Consider the following 17,938-nt stretch of genomic DNA (forward strand, 5'->3'; position numbering starts at 1 on the left):
TGATGTGGAGTCATTTACACAGTAATACACCTCATAGTCACACAGCACCCAACAAGGTCCTGTCTACTATAACCTCTCTCTAACCTCAGGACAGTAAAGTGGTACCTTGGTTTAAGAGCTCACAGGTTTTTTTTAAATTGTAACCTGGTGTAAGAGCATTGCTTAGGTGTAAGAGCTCCCTGTACTGGGTGGGAGGGGGAGTGGGGGAGGGGCATGGTCTGCAGCACTGGACGCTAAACCCAGAAAGTCTCCCTCACCTTCCAAATCATAGCAGATCCACTTCAGGCTGGGGCTTCCATCAGGGGACAGGACTGTGGAGGTAATCCCCTCATAGCTGTAACCCCTCTCTCCCCGGACAGAGAGTGCTGCTGTACTGTGCCCACATCTGCCCTGCTCATTCCTTCATGCTCCCTGCAGTCTCTGTCAGCCCTTGTGTTTCCCATCCTCTCCATTCCTACTATAATCTGCCTGCACTTACACTCAGCTATACACACTGCCGCTATAATGTGCCTGCACTTACACTCAGCTATACACACTGCTGCTATAAATTGTCTGCACTTACACTCAGCTATACACACTGCTGCTATAATGTGTCTGCACTCACACTCAGCTATACACACTGCTGCTATAATGTGTCTGCACTCACACTCCCAGCAGGCATACGGTGTTGTGTGGATGGGCCGGGGAAGCAACAGGCGTGTAACAGGGGAAATGAGCGGAATAGGGAGCAGAGAGGCGATACGGTAAGAAAATTCTGTCACAGGGGGAAATGAGGGGTCGGAGATTTGATCAATTCTGTAGGGAAATTATGGAACGGCGCGGTCATTTCATCATTTCCCGGGATTTGATCAAATCCCTGATTCTATCATTTCACAGCAACATATATATATATATAACTGATCCTGAGTTACCTCCTGTATTATACCCCAGAGCTGCACTCACTATTCTGCTGGTGGGGTCACTGTGTATATACATTACATTACTGATCCTAAGTTACATCCTGTATTATACCCCAGAGCTGCACTCACTATTCTGCTGGTGAGGTCACTGTGTACATACATTACATTACTGATCCTGAGTTACATCCTGTATTATACTCCAGAGCTGCACTCACTATTCTGCTGGTGGGGTCACTGTGTGCATACATTACATTACTGATCCTGTACTGATCCTGTGTTATACCCCAGAGCTGTAGTTATTGTAGATTAAACTCTCTGCAGCTCACAGTGTATTATACTTGATCTATTACTATCACCACTGGCCGCCATGTTCCCGGGGGCTGCTCTTTTTTCCTCACATGGATAGTATCCGCAGGTCACCATTATCCTCACAGTCTGAGGAGACGTGGCTGCTAGGCTCGGCCGTTTGGCGCCACCTTGTGTGGAGACTCCCGGCATGCCCCGCGGCCGCCCCGGAGGTTCCTGTGAGGTGAGCTCCCGGCATGCCCCGCGGCCGCCCCGGAGGATCCTGTGAGGTGAGCTCCCGGCATGCCCCGCGGCCGCCCCGGAGGATCCTGTGAGGTGAGCTCCCGGCATGCCCCGCGGCCGCCTTTGAGGCGTGAGGGTGTGAGGTGATGACAGGAGTTCTAGGGTTCGGATATCTGGTTATATCTGGAGACAGTCAGCAAGGAGGGCATAAAGCTTTCTATAGAGTCCTTTTACTGAGGTTACAGCCCTGGACATTTGGGTTTAAAAAAAAAAGAAAACAGAATAAAGCAAGTTAGTAGCTGAGTGTGAACACAGACGTAACACTGCTGCGCCCCAGTGTGCACAGGCGAGCCCGGCCGCCATGTATATCACATTCACTGTCCTATCAGGCCGTGTTCACACAGAGGGGTGTTTTTGGAGTTTGTCAGGTAAAAGCCGCCATCGGTGTCAGCGGATTATGGATCGTGCGTGGTGGCATTTCCCCCCATCTGTATATAATACCGCCACCTCTGTGTCACAGCCTGCGGCCATTGTCCACTAACAGTGCTCAGTTGCATTGAAGTGAATAGGACAACGGCCATGGTGTATATACACTGTATACACTCCGGCCGTTGTTCACTGTGGCCACAGAAATAACTGATAGGCCTATTTCCTGCGGCCACAGTTACCATAGCAGATAGGCTGTGTTCACGGCCCAGCCGTACTTTACACTGTAGTCAATGGTAAATTGGAGTGCGGGCACACCTGGATGTACAGCGGAATTAAAGTTACATGATGTTAACATCATGAGGCCATGTTCCCACTGCATGAGACACCGGCCGTTCTGTGACCCGGCCAGATCCCAGAACAGCCGGTGTCAGAGGAGATCATCCTGGCCGATACTGCAGTACCGGCCAGATGATCTTCACTTTTGCTCAATTGGGATGCGGGCGCATCTGTGGAGCATATTTCGTTCCAGGATGGCGCTTGTAATCCAAATCACTGATCTGCAGACAATTGGCTCCGCACCCCAAAAATAATGATTTTTTTTATTCTGAATAATGGGTAAAATAAATGAAACAAACCTTTAGAAACCTGAGTCTGTCATGTGATAAGTTACTGTACAGTATAGCAATCAGCATGTGGTGTATAATGTATAGTAACTGTATAACCCTGATAACACTGCAACTGGGTATGTGATATATAAGTTACTGTACAGTATAGCAGCATGTGGTGTATAATGTATAGTAACTGTATAACCCTGATAACACTGCAGCTGGATATGTGATATATGTTACTGTACAGTATAGCAGCATGTGGTATATAATGTATAGTAACTGTATAACCCTGATAACACAGCAGCTGGATATGTGATATATAAGTTACTGTACAGTATAGCAGCATGTGGTGTATAATGTATAGTAACTGTATAACCCTGATAACACAGCAGCTGGATATGTGATATATGTTACTGTACAGTATAGCAGCATGTGGTATATAATGTATAGTAACTGTATAACCCTGATAACACAGCAGCAGCTGAATATGTGATATATAAGTTACTGTACAGTATAGCAGCATGTGGTATATAATATATAGTAACTGTATAACCCTGATAACACTGCAGCAGCTGGATATGTGATATATAAGTTACTGTACAGTATAGCAGCATGTGGTATATAATGTATAGTAACTGTATAACCCTGATATCACAGCAGCTGTATATGTGATATATAAGTTAGTGTACAGTATAGCAATCAGTATGTGGTATATAATGTATAGTAACTGTATAACCCTGAAAACATAGCAGCTGGATATGTGATATATAAGTTACTGTACAGTATAGCAGCACGTGGTATATAATGTATAGTAACTGTATAACCCTGATAACACTGCAGCTGGATATGTGATATATAAGTTACTGTACAGTATAGCAGCATGTGGTATATAATGTATAGTAACTGTATAACCCTGATAACACAGCAGCTGGATATGTGATATATAAGTTACAGTACAGTATAGCAGCATGTGGTATATAATGTATAGTAACTGTATAACCCTGATAACACAGCAGCTGGATATGTGATATATAAGTTAGTGTACAGTATAGCAGCATGTGGTATATAATGTATAGTAACTGCATAACCCTGATAACACAGCAGCAGCTGCATATGTGATATATAAAAGTTACTGTACAGTATAGCAATCAGCATGTGGTATATAATGTGTAGTAACTGTATAACCCTGATAACACAGCAGCTGGATATGTGATATACAAGTTACTGTATAGTAAAGCAGCATGTGGTGTATATTGTGTAGTAACTGTATGACCCTGGTAACAGCAGCTGGATATGTGATGTATGTTACTGTACAGTATAGCAGCATGTGGTATATATTGGATAGTAACTGTATAACCCTGATAACACAGCAGCTGGATATGTGATATATAAGTTACTGTACAGTAAAGCAGCATGTGGTATATAATGTATAGTAACTGTATAACCCTGATAACACTTCAGCAGCTGGATATGTGATATATATACGTTACTCTACAGTATAGCAATCAGCATGTGGTATATAATGTACAGTAACTGTATAACCATAATAACACAGCAGCTGGATATGTGATATATAAGTTACTGTACAGTATAGCATTATGTGGTATATAATGTATAGTAACTGTATAACCCTGATAACACTGCAGCTGGATATGTGATATATAAGTTACTGTACAGTATAGAAATCAGCATGTGGTATATAATGTATAGTAACTGTATAACCCTGATAACACAGCAGCAGCTGGATATTTGATATATAAGTTACTGTACAGTATAGCAATCAGCATGTGGTATATAATGTATAGTAACTGTATAACCCTGATAACACAGCAGCAGCTGGATATGTGATATATAAGTTACTGTACAGTATAGCAGCATGTGGTATATAATGTATAGTAACTGTATAACCCTGATAACACAGCAGCTGAATATGTGATATATAAGTTACTGTACAGTATAGCAATCAGCATGTGGTGTATAATGTATAGTAACTGTATAACCCTAATAACACAGCATCTGGATATGTGATATATAAGTTACTGTACAGTATAGCAGCATGTGGTATATAATGTATAGTAACTGTATAACCCTGATAACACAGCAGCTGGATATGTGATATATAAAAGTTACTGTGCAGTATAGCAATCAGCATGTGGTATATAATGTATAGTGACTGTATAACCCTGATAACACAGCAGCTGGATATGTGATATATAAGTTACTGTATAGTATAGCAATCAGCATGTGGTATATAATGTATAGTAACTGTATAACCCTGATAAAACAGCACCAGCTGGATATGTGATATATAAGTTACTGTACAGTATAGCAATCAGCATGTGGTATATAATGTATAGTAACTGTATAACCCTGATAACACAGCAGCAGCTGAATATGTGATATATAAGTTACTGTACAGTATAGCAATCAGCATGTGGTATATAATGTATAGTAACTGTATAACCCTGATAACACAGCAGCTGGATATGTGATATATAAGTTACTGTACAGTATAGCAATCAGCATGTGGTATATAATGTATAGTAACTGTATAACCCTGATAACACAACAGCAGCTGGATATGTGATATATAAGTTACTGTACGGTATAGCAGCATGTGGTGTATAATGTATTGTAACTGCATAACCCTGTTAACACAGCAGCAGCAGCTTTTAGATACAGGATGGAGCTGCAGATCCCCACAATGCAGGAGCGTAGTACAACAGGCTAGAATAGAGAAGCAGGGCTGTTGTCAGAGGTCTGTGTGGTCACATGACAGCAATGGGGAAGTGGTGTGTTCAGCATGGGCCAATCAGAAAGTGGGAATGACAGCTGTGCAGAAGGACAGAGACAGAAACTTTTCTATACAGCAGTGTGAATGGCTGAGTGTAAGTGCAGGCACATTATAGCAGCTGAGTGTAAGGGCAAAACACAGTAATCACTGAACTCAAGGAGATCAGTGAAAAAACTCCAATGAAGTACTCAATCAAGAGTCTCCACTGATGCCCCCAAAAATTTAAATATGCAAAACAAGAGTCCGTGGAACCTCGGTTGCGAGTCTAAAAACACGGGATAGCCAGATATCTCTAGCCTGTTGCCACGGGGTGCCTCCATGATGGGGAGAGCACCACACCACCCTGATAGGTAATTCCTAAAGTCCCACTCAGTTGTGAGTATTGGAACATAAATAGGGAAATACCAGGGTGGCCCCTTTTTTGTCAATGTCTAACTCAAGCTATGAGTATTGCGATTATGACAAGGGCTTGCCAAGGCAGGCCTCCATCCACAGACAGCCGCTTCAAGGTATTTTATTTATCAGGGAGCTGTGGTGCTCTCCCCATCATGGAGGCACCCCGTGGCAACAGGCTAGAGATATCTGGCTATCCCATGTTTTGAGACTCGCAACCGAGGCTCCACGGACTCTTGTTTTGCATATTTGAGTGTATGTGCAGGCACAATATAGCAGAAATGGAGAGGATGGGAAACACAAGCGATAACAGAGACTGCAGGAAGGAATGAGCAGGGTATTGCGTGAGCATAGTATAGCAGCACTCTGTCCAGGGAAAGAGGGGTTACAGCCTAAAGTGCATTTGCTATTATTTTAAAGGGGTACTCCGGCAGGGGGGGCTGAGTCGGGGGAAGAGGTGGCTGAGGGCAACAACGTCTTCTCACCTCCTTGGTTCCAGCGGCGGGTCCCGTATTGTGGCACTCCGGTCCCCGCTGCCCAGGGAGAGTGGGGGAGGGGTATTGTCTGCACCGGGTGGTCTACAGCACTGTACTTTGACCTAGGAAGTCTCCCCGTCTCCCCCACCTTCCAAATCATAGCAGATCCACTTCAGGCTGGGGCTTACATCAGGGACAGAACCGTGGAGGGAATCTCTTCATAGCTGTAACTCCTCTCTCCCCGGACAGAGAGTGCTGCTATACTGTGCCCACATATGCCCTGCTCATTCCTTCACACACCCTGAAGTCTCTGTCAATCCTTGTGTTTCCCAAGCTCTCCATTCCTGCTATACTGTGCCTGCACTTACACTCGGCTATACACACTGCTGCTATAATATGTCTGCACTCACACTCAGCTATACACACTGGTGCTATAATGTGCCTGCACTTACACTCAGCTATACACACTGGTGCTATAATGTGCCTGCACTTACACTCAGCTATACACACTGCTGCTATGATGTACCTGCACTTACACTCAGCTATACACACTGCTGCTATGATGTACCTGCACTTACACTCAGCTATACACACTGCTGCTATAATGTGCCTGCTTTAGTTTCTGTCACTGTTCCTGATTGGTCCATGCTATACATAATACACCACATGCTGATTGCTATACTGTACAGTAACTTATATATCACATATCCAGCTGCTGTGTTATCAGGGTTATACAGTTACTATACATTATATACCACATGCTGCTATACTGTACAGTAACTTATATATCACATATCCAGCTGCTGTGTTATCAGGGTTATACAGTTACTATACATTATATACCACATGCTGCTATACTGTACAGTAACTTATATATCACATATCCAGCTGCTGTGTTATCAGGGTTATACAGTTACTATACATTATACACCACATGCTGCTATACTGTACAGTAACTTATATATCACATATCCAGCTGCTGTGTTATCAGGGTTATACAGTTACTATACATTATACACCACATGTTGCTATACTGTACAGTAACTTATATATCACATATCCAGCTGCTGTGTTATCAGGGTTATACAGTTACTATACATTATATACCACATGCTGCTATACTGTACAGTAACTTATATATCACATATCCAGCTGCTGTGTTATCAGGGTTATGCAGTTACTATCTATATCATAAAAATCAAAGTCTGCCTGTCTGTCTGTCCTCTATAGACTTCCAAACGCCTGAACCGTTTGACCCCAAATTTGGCCCACAGATACATTGGGTGCCCGGGAAGGTTACTGCGAAGGTCCCGTCCCCGCCAGATGTACAGGAGGGGAGGGGGAGGGGAAAGAGAGGCGCCCCATAGAGATGAATGGGAAAATCTCCTCACTGCAAACACAGGTGATATAATTAGCTGCAGCAGACACGGCAGTTGGAGCCTTAGCAACCAATAGGATTACTGCTTTCATTGTCACAGGGAGCAATGGTTGCTAGGGAAGCTGCCTCACAACATCCACAGAAATAACTGGTAGACCCCCTACTCCAACTATACAGTACATGTATACAGGACCCCCTACTCCATCTATACAGTACATGTATATACAGGACCCCCTACTCCATCTATACAGTACATGTATACAGGACCCCCTACTCCATCTATACAGTACATGTATATACAGGGCCCCCTACTCCATCTATACAGTACATGTATACAGGACCCCCTACTCCATCTATACAGTACATGTATATACAGGACCCCCTACTCCATCTATACAGTACATGTATATACAGGACCCCCTACTCCAACTATACAGTACATGTATATACAGGACCCCCTACTCCATCTATACAGTACATGTATATACAGGACCCCCTACTCCATCTATACAGTACATGTATATACAGGACCCCCTACTCCATCTATACAGTACATGTATATACAGGACCCCCTACTCCATCTATACAGTACATGTATATACAGGACCCCCTACTCCATCTATACAGTACATGTATATACAGGACCCCCTACTCCATCTATACAGTACATGTATATACAGGACCCCCTACTCCATCTATGCAGTACATGTATATACAGGACCCCCTACTCCATCTATACAGGACATGTATACAGGACCCCCTACTCCATCTATACAGTACATGTATATACAGGACCCCCTACTCCATCTATACAGTACATGTATATACAGGACCCCCTACTCCATCTATACAGTACATGTATATACAGGACCCCCTACTCCATCTATACACTACATGTATATACAGGACCCCCTACTACATCTATACAGTACATGTATATACAGGTCCCCCTACTCCATCTATACAGTACATGTATATGCAGGACCCCCTACTCCATCTATACAGGACATGTATACAGGACCCCCTACTCCATCTATACAGGTATACAGGACCCCCTACTCCATCTATACAGAACATGTATATACAGGACCCCCTACTCCATCTATACAGAACATGTATATACAGGACCCTCTACTCCATCTATACAGTACATGTATATACAGGGCCCCCTACTCCATCTATACAGTACATATATACAGGACCTCCTACTCCATCTATACAGTAGATGTATACAGGAGCCCCTACTCCATCTATACAGTACATGTATATACAGGACCCCCTACTCCATCTATACAGTACATGTATATACAGGACCCCCTACTCCATCTATACAGTACATGTATATACAGGGCCCCCTACTCCATCTATACAGTACATGTATATACAGGGCCCCCTACTCCATCTATACAGTACAGGTATACAGGACCCCCTACTCCATCTATACAGTACATGTATATACAGAACTCCCTACTCCATTTATACAGTACATGTATATACAGGACCCCCTACTCCATCTATACAGTACAGGTATATACAGGGCCCCCTACTCCATCCATACAGTACATGTATATACAGGACCCCCTACTCCATCTATACAGTACATGTATATACAGGGCCCCCTACTCCATCTATACAGTACATGTATATACAGGGCCCCCTACTCCATCTATACAGTACATGTATATACAGGGCCCCCTACTCCATCTATACAGTACATGTATATACAGGGCCCCCTACTCCATCTATACAGTACATGTATATACAGGACCCCCTACTCCATCTATACAGTACATGTATATACAGGACCCCCTACTCCATCTATACAGTACATGTATATACAGGGCACAACAGGTATACCAAACTGTGACTGGGTAACACTGCTACACCAGACCTGACCAATACCGCCATACTGTGCTGGATAACACTGTCATACCAGACCTCACCAATTCCGCCATACTGTGACTGGATAACACTGCCAGACCTGACCAATACCGCCATACTGTGACTAGATAACACCTCCATACCAGACCTGACCAATACCACCATACTGTGACTGGGTAACACCGCCACACCAGACCTTACCAATACCGCCATACTGTGACTGGATAACACTGCCACGCCAGACCTGACCAATACCGCCATACTGTGACTGGATAACACTACCATACCAGACCTGACCAATACCGCCATATTGTGACTGGATAACACTGTCATACCAGACCTTACCAATACCGCCATACTGTGACTGGATAACACTGTCATATAAGACCTGACCAATACCGCCATACTGTGAATGGATAACACTGCCACACCAGACCTGACCAATACCGCTATACTGTGCTGGATAACACTGTCATACCAGACCTGACCAATACCGCCATACTGTGACTGGATAACACTGCCATACCAGACCTGACCAATACCGCCATACTGTGCTGGATAACACTGTCATACCAGACCTGATCAATACCGCCATACTGTGACTGGATAACACCGCCATACCAGACCTGACCAATACCGGCAAACTGTGACTGGGTAACACCGCCACACCAGTCCTGACCAATACCACCATACTGTGACTGGATAACACCATCATATCAGACCTGACCAATACTGCCATACTGTGACTGGATAACACCGCTATACCAGACCTGACCAATACCACCATACCGTGACTGGATAACACCGCCACACCAGACCTGACCAATACCGCCATACTGTGACTGGATAACAACCCCATACCAGACATGACCAATACCGACACACTGTGACTGAATAACACTGCCATACGGGTAAATACAACCCTGCAGGTATACAGGACACTACAGGTATACAGGACCCCAAAACTATACACTACAAGTGCACGGGACCTCCACAAAACTATATACTACAGGTATACAGGACCCCAAACTTTACACTACAGGTACACAGGACCCCAAAACTATATACTACAGGTATACAGGACCTCCACCAACTATATACTTCAGGTATACAGGACCTCCACCAACTATATACTACAGGTATACAGGACCCCAAACTATACACTACAGGTATACAGGACCCCAAAACTATACACTACAGGTATACAGGAACTCCACCAATTATATACTACAGGTATATAGGACCCCAAACTATACACTACAGGTATACAGGACCTCAAAACCATACACTACAGGTATACAGGACCTACACCAACTCTATAATACAGGTATACAGCACCTTCACCAACTCTATACTACAAGTATACAGGACCCCAAATATACTACAGGTATACAGGAACTCTACCAGCTTTATACTACAGGTATATAGGACCCCAAACTATACACTACAGGTATACAGGACCTCCACCAACTCTATACTATAGTTATACAGGACCCTCAAACTATTTACTACAGGTATACAGAACCCCAAAACTATATACTACAGGTATACAGGACCTCCACCAACTATATACTTCAGGTATACAGGACCTCCACCAACTATATACTACAGGTATACAGGACCCCAAACTATACACTACAGGTATACAGGACCCCAAAACTATACACTACAGGTATACAGGAACTCCACCAATTATATACTACAGGTATATAGGACCCCAAACTATACACTACAGGTATACAGGACCTCAAAACCATACACTACCTCAAAACCATACACTACAGGTATACAGGACCTACACCAACTCTATGATACAGGTATACAGCACCTTCACCAACTCTATACTACAAGTATACAGGACCCCAAAAATACTACAGGTATACAGGAACTCCACCAGCTTTATACTACAGGTATATAGGACCCCAAACTATACACTACAGGTATACAGGACCTCCACCAACTCTATACTATAGTTATACAGGACCCTCAAACTATTTACTACAGGTATACAGAACCCCCGAACTATATACTACAGGTATACAAGACCTCCACCAATTATACACTACAGGTATCCAGGACCCTCAAACTATAAACTACAGGTATACAAGACCTCCACCAACTATACATTACAGGTATACAGCACCAACTATATACTACAGTTATACAGGACCCCCAAACTATACAGTACAGGTATACAGGACCTTCACCAACTGTACACTGCAGGTATACAGGACCTCCCTCAACTATACACTATAGGTATACAGCCCCCCCAACTATGCACTACAGATATGCGCGACCCCTAAAAACTATACATTGTGGGTATACAGAACCCCTCCAACTATGCACTACAGGTATACACTAATTCCACTGATTAACTCAGATGAAACAATACCTTTAGCTTGGCCTCCTGGGCACCTTAGAACAAATCTAATTAACACACTGACACTTTATACCCGGGCAGCGCCGGGTACATTTTCTAGTCTATATAATAAAAATCAAAGTCTGTCTTTCTGTCCTTCTGTCTGTCTGTCTGTCCCAAATAGACTTCCAAACGCCTGAACCGTTTGACCCCAAATTTGGCACACAGATACATTGGGTGTCCGGGAAGGTTATTGCGAAGGTCCCGTCCCCGCCAGATGTACAGGAGGGGAGGGGGAGGGGAAAGAGAGGCGCCCCATAGAGATGAATGGGAAAATCTCCTCACTGCAAACACAGGTGATATAATTAGCTGCAGCAGACACGGCAGTTGGAGCCTTAGCAACCAATAGGATTACTGCTTTCATTTTCACAGGGAGCAATGGTTGCTAGGGAAGCTGCCTCACAACATCCACAGTAATAACTGGTAGACCCCCTACTCCATCTATACAGTACATGTATACAGGACCCCCTACTCCATCTATACAGTACATGTATATGCAGGACCCCCTACTCCATCTATACAGTACATGTATACAGGACCTCCTACTCCATCTATACAGTACATGTATATACAGGGCGCCCTACTCAATCTATATAGTACATGTATATACAGGACCTCCTACTCCATCTATACAGTACATGTATATACAGGGCCCCCTACTCCATCTATATAGTACATGTATATACAGGGCCCCCTACTCCATCTATACAGTACATAAATATACAGGGCCCCCTATTCCATCTATACAGTACATGTATACAGGACCCCCTACTCCCATCTATACAGTACCCCCTACTCCATCTATACAGTACATGTATATACAGGAGCCCCTACTCCATCTATACAGAACATGTATATACAGGGCCCCCTACTCCATCTATATAGTACATGTATCTACAGGACCTCCTACTCCATCTATACAGTACATGTATATACAGGAGCCCCTACTCCATCTATACAGAACATGTATATACAGGACCCCCTACTCCATCTATACAGTACATGTATACAGGACCCCCTACTCCATCTATATAGTACATGTATATACAGGGCCCCCTACTCCATCTATAGAGTACATGTATCTACAGGACCTCCTACTCCATCTATACAGTACATGTATATACAGGGCCCCTACTCCATCTGTACAGTACATGTATATACAGGACCTCCTACTCCATCTATACAGTATATGTATATACAGGGCCCCCTACTCCATCTATACAGTACATGTATATACAGGGCCCCCTACTGCATCTATACAGAACATATATATACAGGACCCCCTACTCCATCTTTACAGTACATGTATACAGGACCCCCTACTCCATCTATACTGTACATGTATATACAGGACCCCCTACTCCATCTATACAGTACATGTATATACAGGGCACTACAGGTATAGCAAACTGTGACTGGATAACACTGCCACACCAGACCTGACCAATACCGCCATACTGTGCTGGATAACACTGTCATACCAGACCTGACCAAAATCACCATACTGTGACTGGATGACACTGCCACACCAGACCTGACCAATACCGCCATACTGTGACTGGATAACACTGCCATACCAGACCTAATCAATACTGCCATATACTGTGACTGGATAACACTGCCATACCAGACCTGATCAATACTGCCATATACTGTGACTCGATAACACTGCCATACCACACCTGACCAATACCGCTATACTGTGACTGGATAACACTGCAACACCAGACCTGACCAATACCACCAAACTGTGACAGGGTAAAACCGCCACACCAGACCTGACCAATACCGCCATACTGTGACTGGATAACACCATCATATCAGACCTGACCAATACCGCCATACTGTGACTGGATAACACTGCTATACCAGACCTGACCAATACCGCTATACTGTGACTGGGTAACACTGTCATAACACACCTGACCAATACCGCCATACTGTGACTGGATAACACTGTCATACCAGACCTGACCAATACCGCCATACTGTGACTGGATAACACTGCTATACCAGACCTGACCAATACCGCTATACTGTGACTGGGTAACACTGTCATACCAGACCTGACCAATACTGCCATACTGTGACTGGATAACACTGTCATACCAGACCTGACCAATACCGGCAAACTGTGACTGGGTAACACCGCCACACCAGACCTGACCAATACTGCCATACTGTGACTGGATAACGCCATCATATCAGACCTGACCAATACTGCCATACTGTGACTGGATAACACCGCTATACCAGACCTGACCAATACCACCATACCGTGACTGGATAACACCGCCACACCAGACCTGATCAATACCGCCATACTGTGACTGGATAACACCGCCATACCAGACATGACCAATACCGACACACTGTGACTGAATAACACTGCCATACGGCTAATACAACCCTGCAGGTATACAGGACACTACAGGTATACAGGACCCCAAAACTATACACTACAGGTGCACGGGACCTCCACAAAACTATATACTACAGGTAACAGGACCCCAAACTTTACACTACAGGTATAAAGGACCCCAAAACTATACACTACAGGTATACAGGACCTCCACCAACTATATACTTCAGGTATACAGGACCTCCACCAACTATATACTACAGGTATACAGGACCCCAAACTATACACTACAGGTATACAGGACCCCAAAACTATACACTACAGGTATACAGGAACTCCACCAACTAAATACTACAGGTATATAGGACCCCTAACTATACACTACAGGTATACAGGACCTCAAATCTATACACTACAGGTATACAGGACCTACACCAACTCTATAATACAGGTATACAGCACCTTCACCAACTCTATACTACAAGTATACAGGACCCCAAAGCTATATACTACAGGTATACAGGAACTCCACCAGCTTTATATACTACAGGTATATAGGACCCCAAACTATATACTACAGGTATACAGGACCTCCACCAACTCTATACTATAGTTATACAGGACCCTCAAACTATTCACTACAGGTATACAGGACCGCCGAACTATATACTACAGGTATACAAGACCTCCACTAATTATACATTACAGGTATCCAGGGCCCTTAAACTATAAACTACAGATATACAAGACCTCCACCAACTATACATTACAGGTATACAGCACCAACTATATACTACAGGTATACAGGACCTTCACCAACTGTACACTGCAGGTATACAGGACCTCCCTCAACTATACACTACAGGTATACAGCCCCCCCCAACTACACACTACAGGTATACAGGACCCCCCCAACTATACACTATAGGTATCCAGCCCCCCAACTATGCACTACAGATATGCGAGACCCCTAAAAACTATACATTGTGGGTATACAGAACCCCTCCAACTATGCACTACAGGTATACACTAATTCCACTGATTAACTCAGATGAAACAATACCTTTAGCTTGGCCTCCTGGGCACCTTAGAACAAATCTAATTAACACACTAACACTTTATACCCGGGCAGCGCCGGGTACATTTTCTAGTACATTATATACCACATGCTGCTATACTGTACAGTAACTTATATATCACATATCCAGCTGCTGCTGTGTTATCAGGGTTATACAGTTACTATACATTATACACCACATGCTGCTATACTGTACAGTAACTTATATATCACATATCCAGCTGCTGCGTTATCAGGGTTATACAGTTACTATACATTATATACCACATGCTGCTATACTGTACAGTAACTTATATATCATATATCCAGCTGCTGCTGTGTTATCAGGGTTATACAGTTACTATACATTATATACCACATGCTGCTATACTGTACAGTAACTTATATATCACATATCCAGCTGCTGCGTTATCAGGGTTATACAGTTACTATACATTATATACCACATGCTGCTATACTGTACAGTAACTTATATATCACATATCCAGCTGCAGTGTTATCAGGGTTATACAGTTACTATACATTATACACCACATACTGCTATACTGTACAGTAACTTATATATCACATATCCAGCTGCTGTGTTATCAGGGTTATACAGTTACTATACATTATACACCACATGCTGATTGCTATACTGTACAGTAACTTATATATCACATATCCAGCTGCAGTGTTATCAGGGTTATACAGTTACTATACATTATACACCACATACTGCTATACTGTACAGTAACTTATATATCACATATCCAGCTGCAGTGTTATCAGGGTTATACAGTTACTATACATTATATACCACATGCTGATTGCTATACTGTACAGTAACTTATAATGTGACAAATTCAGCTGCTTCTCATTTTTGTTTCATCTGTTTTACATGTTATTCAGAATAAAAAAAATTTGGGGATGTGGAACCAATTGTCTGCATTTTAATGGTTTCTTATGGGAAAATTTGCTTTGGTTTAAGAGTGATTTGGTTTACAAGCAAAGTCTTGGAACGAATTTTGCTCGTAATTCAAGGCACAACTGTGTGTGTTATACTCTGTAGGCAGCCAGTGATTGTGACCTCTGTATCTGCACTGTACTTTCATCTATCTATCAAAGCTGATATGTAGTTTCAGGTCTTAAGTTAAAGTAGTATCCACACAGGGGATGTTTCTAAGCCTGGCGTATCCTAACTTCTGTTATAACTTGTCTGACAATTTTCCCACCCTTTTTTGGGTGGAGGGATAGAAACCCTTTCCTCGAAGGGCCTGCTGTCCGTACGCCATGACATATGGTGGCACCCCTTTTTTTAATGATATGAACAGTCCCACTATGGACATTTACACCTGAGAATCCCCTCCTGTAGTCTACATGTTATTCAGCAGCCTGTAGCCCTCATTAACCCGCTCTCTCCCCTCACAGATCACTTCTTCTGAGTGAGAAGACGCGGCTATAGACCCCCTCGGTGGCCTTTGAGGTGGGCCCCATTGTCCATACAGAATCACACTTGGGAGCGGCCAGCTCCCGGTAAGTGATGGCATTTGCATTATGACTATGACCCTGGCAGTGAAAGGGTTTACTAGTGCAGAATAAATTCCTTTATAAGGATCGGGGGTGGGGGGGAGACTTATGTGTTTTTTTTCTTTTCTTGTGTCGTCTGTTTGTGATTAAGCATTGAGCAAAACCCAAGTAAATAGAGAAAAAACAATAATCATCCCGTCTGCCGTCTATTCGCCAGCAAGCACCATAGGCAGCGGCGGGCGCTCCTGACGGGTGACGGGGTCTGCTTATCCTAACAATTAGCAGCACTTTCCAGATTTAGGGGGAAGGAGGGATCCACAGAGGGGGTGCCTGCTAGTCCCATCAGGAGAAGGGAGTAGTGAGTGTGACAGAGGTGCAGAGTGAGCCCCCCTCCTCCTCCTCTTCCATCCTCCTCCTCCTCCTCGCCCTCCTCGTTCCCCCCATACCATGTACATTTCATAGAAGTGCCTCCTGCTTCTGACATGTGCTGAGCTGGCTTTCATGATAAGCTCTTATCTTCGGGCTGCATGTATGACCGCTCCAAATAAACAGCGCTCCGCCGGAGTACAGCCCCAGCCGGACACACGCTGAAGCCTTCACTCCGAGCGGTAAGTGGCCCTCACTGCCAGCATACGGGGCGCCGGATAGAGGGGGCTCCATTAGTATGAGCAGCGAGTAGCACCGGCCGCTCATGACCCAATTAAACACAGATGCAGTCAGAGGGGAGTAAGATGCAGCACCACCTTATAGCTAACACAGCTCTGCTTTACAGCACCACCTTATAGCTAACACAGCTCTGCTTCACAGTACCACCTTATAGCTAACACAGCTCTGCTTCACAGCACCACCTTATAGCTAACACAGCTCTGCTTCACAGCACCACCTTATAGCTAACACAGCTCTGCTTCACAGCACCACCTTATAGCTAACACAGCTCTGCTTCACAGCACCACCTTATAGCTAACACAGCTCTGCTTTACAGCACCACCTTATAGCTAACACAGCTCTGCTTTACAGCACCACCTTATAGCTAACACAGCTCTGCTTTACAGCACCACCTTATAGCTAACACAGCTCTGCTTTACAGCACCACCTTATAGCTAACACAGCTCTGCTTTACAGCACCACCTTATAGCTAACACAGCTCTGCTTCACAGCACCATCTGCTTGTTGTCAGAGAATGG

At 43.9% G+C, this 17,938-nt stretch overlaps 1 protein-coding gene across 5 annotated transcripts in view; it reads left to right on the top strand.

The window, feature by feature from the left end:
* Positions 1-1,406: 1,406 nt before the first annotated feature.
* The window catches only part of RIPOR3 (RIPOR family member 3), a 131,550-nt gene continuing 115,018 nt past the window's right edge, over positions 1,407-17,938 (top strand). The window contains exons 1-2 of one of the 5 annotated variants that reach the window (XM_069952302.1): positions 1,407-1,520; positions 16,656-16,760. The gene's annotated coding sequence lies outside the window, so the exon portion shown is untranslated. Of the gene's footprint in view, positions 1,521-16,655; positions 16,761-17,212; positions 17,363-17,938 lie in introns of those variants that run through there. The other 4 variants (XM_069952305.1, XM_069952303.1, XM_069952306.1 and 1 more) reach the window with 4 other exon arrangements.

This window comes from Dendropsophus ebraccatus, chromosome 14, assembly GCF_027789765.1.
Source record: "Dendropsophus ebraccatus isolate aDenEbr1 chromosome 14, aDenEbr1.pat, whole genome shotgun sequence".
NCBI classification, from domain to species: Eukaryota; Metazoa; Chordata; class Amphibia; order Anura; family Hylidae; genus Dendropsophus; species Dendropsophus ebraccatus.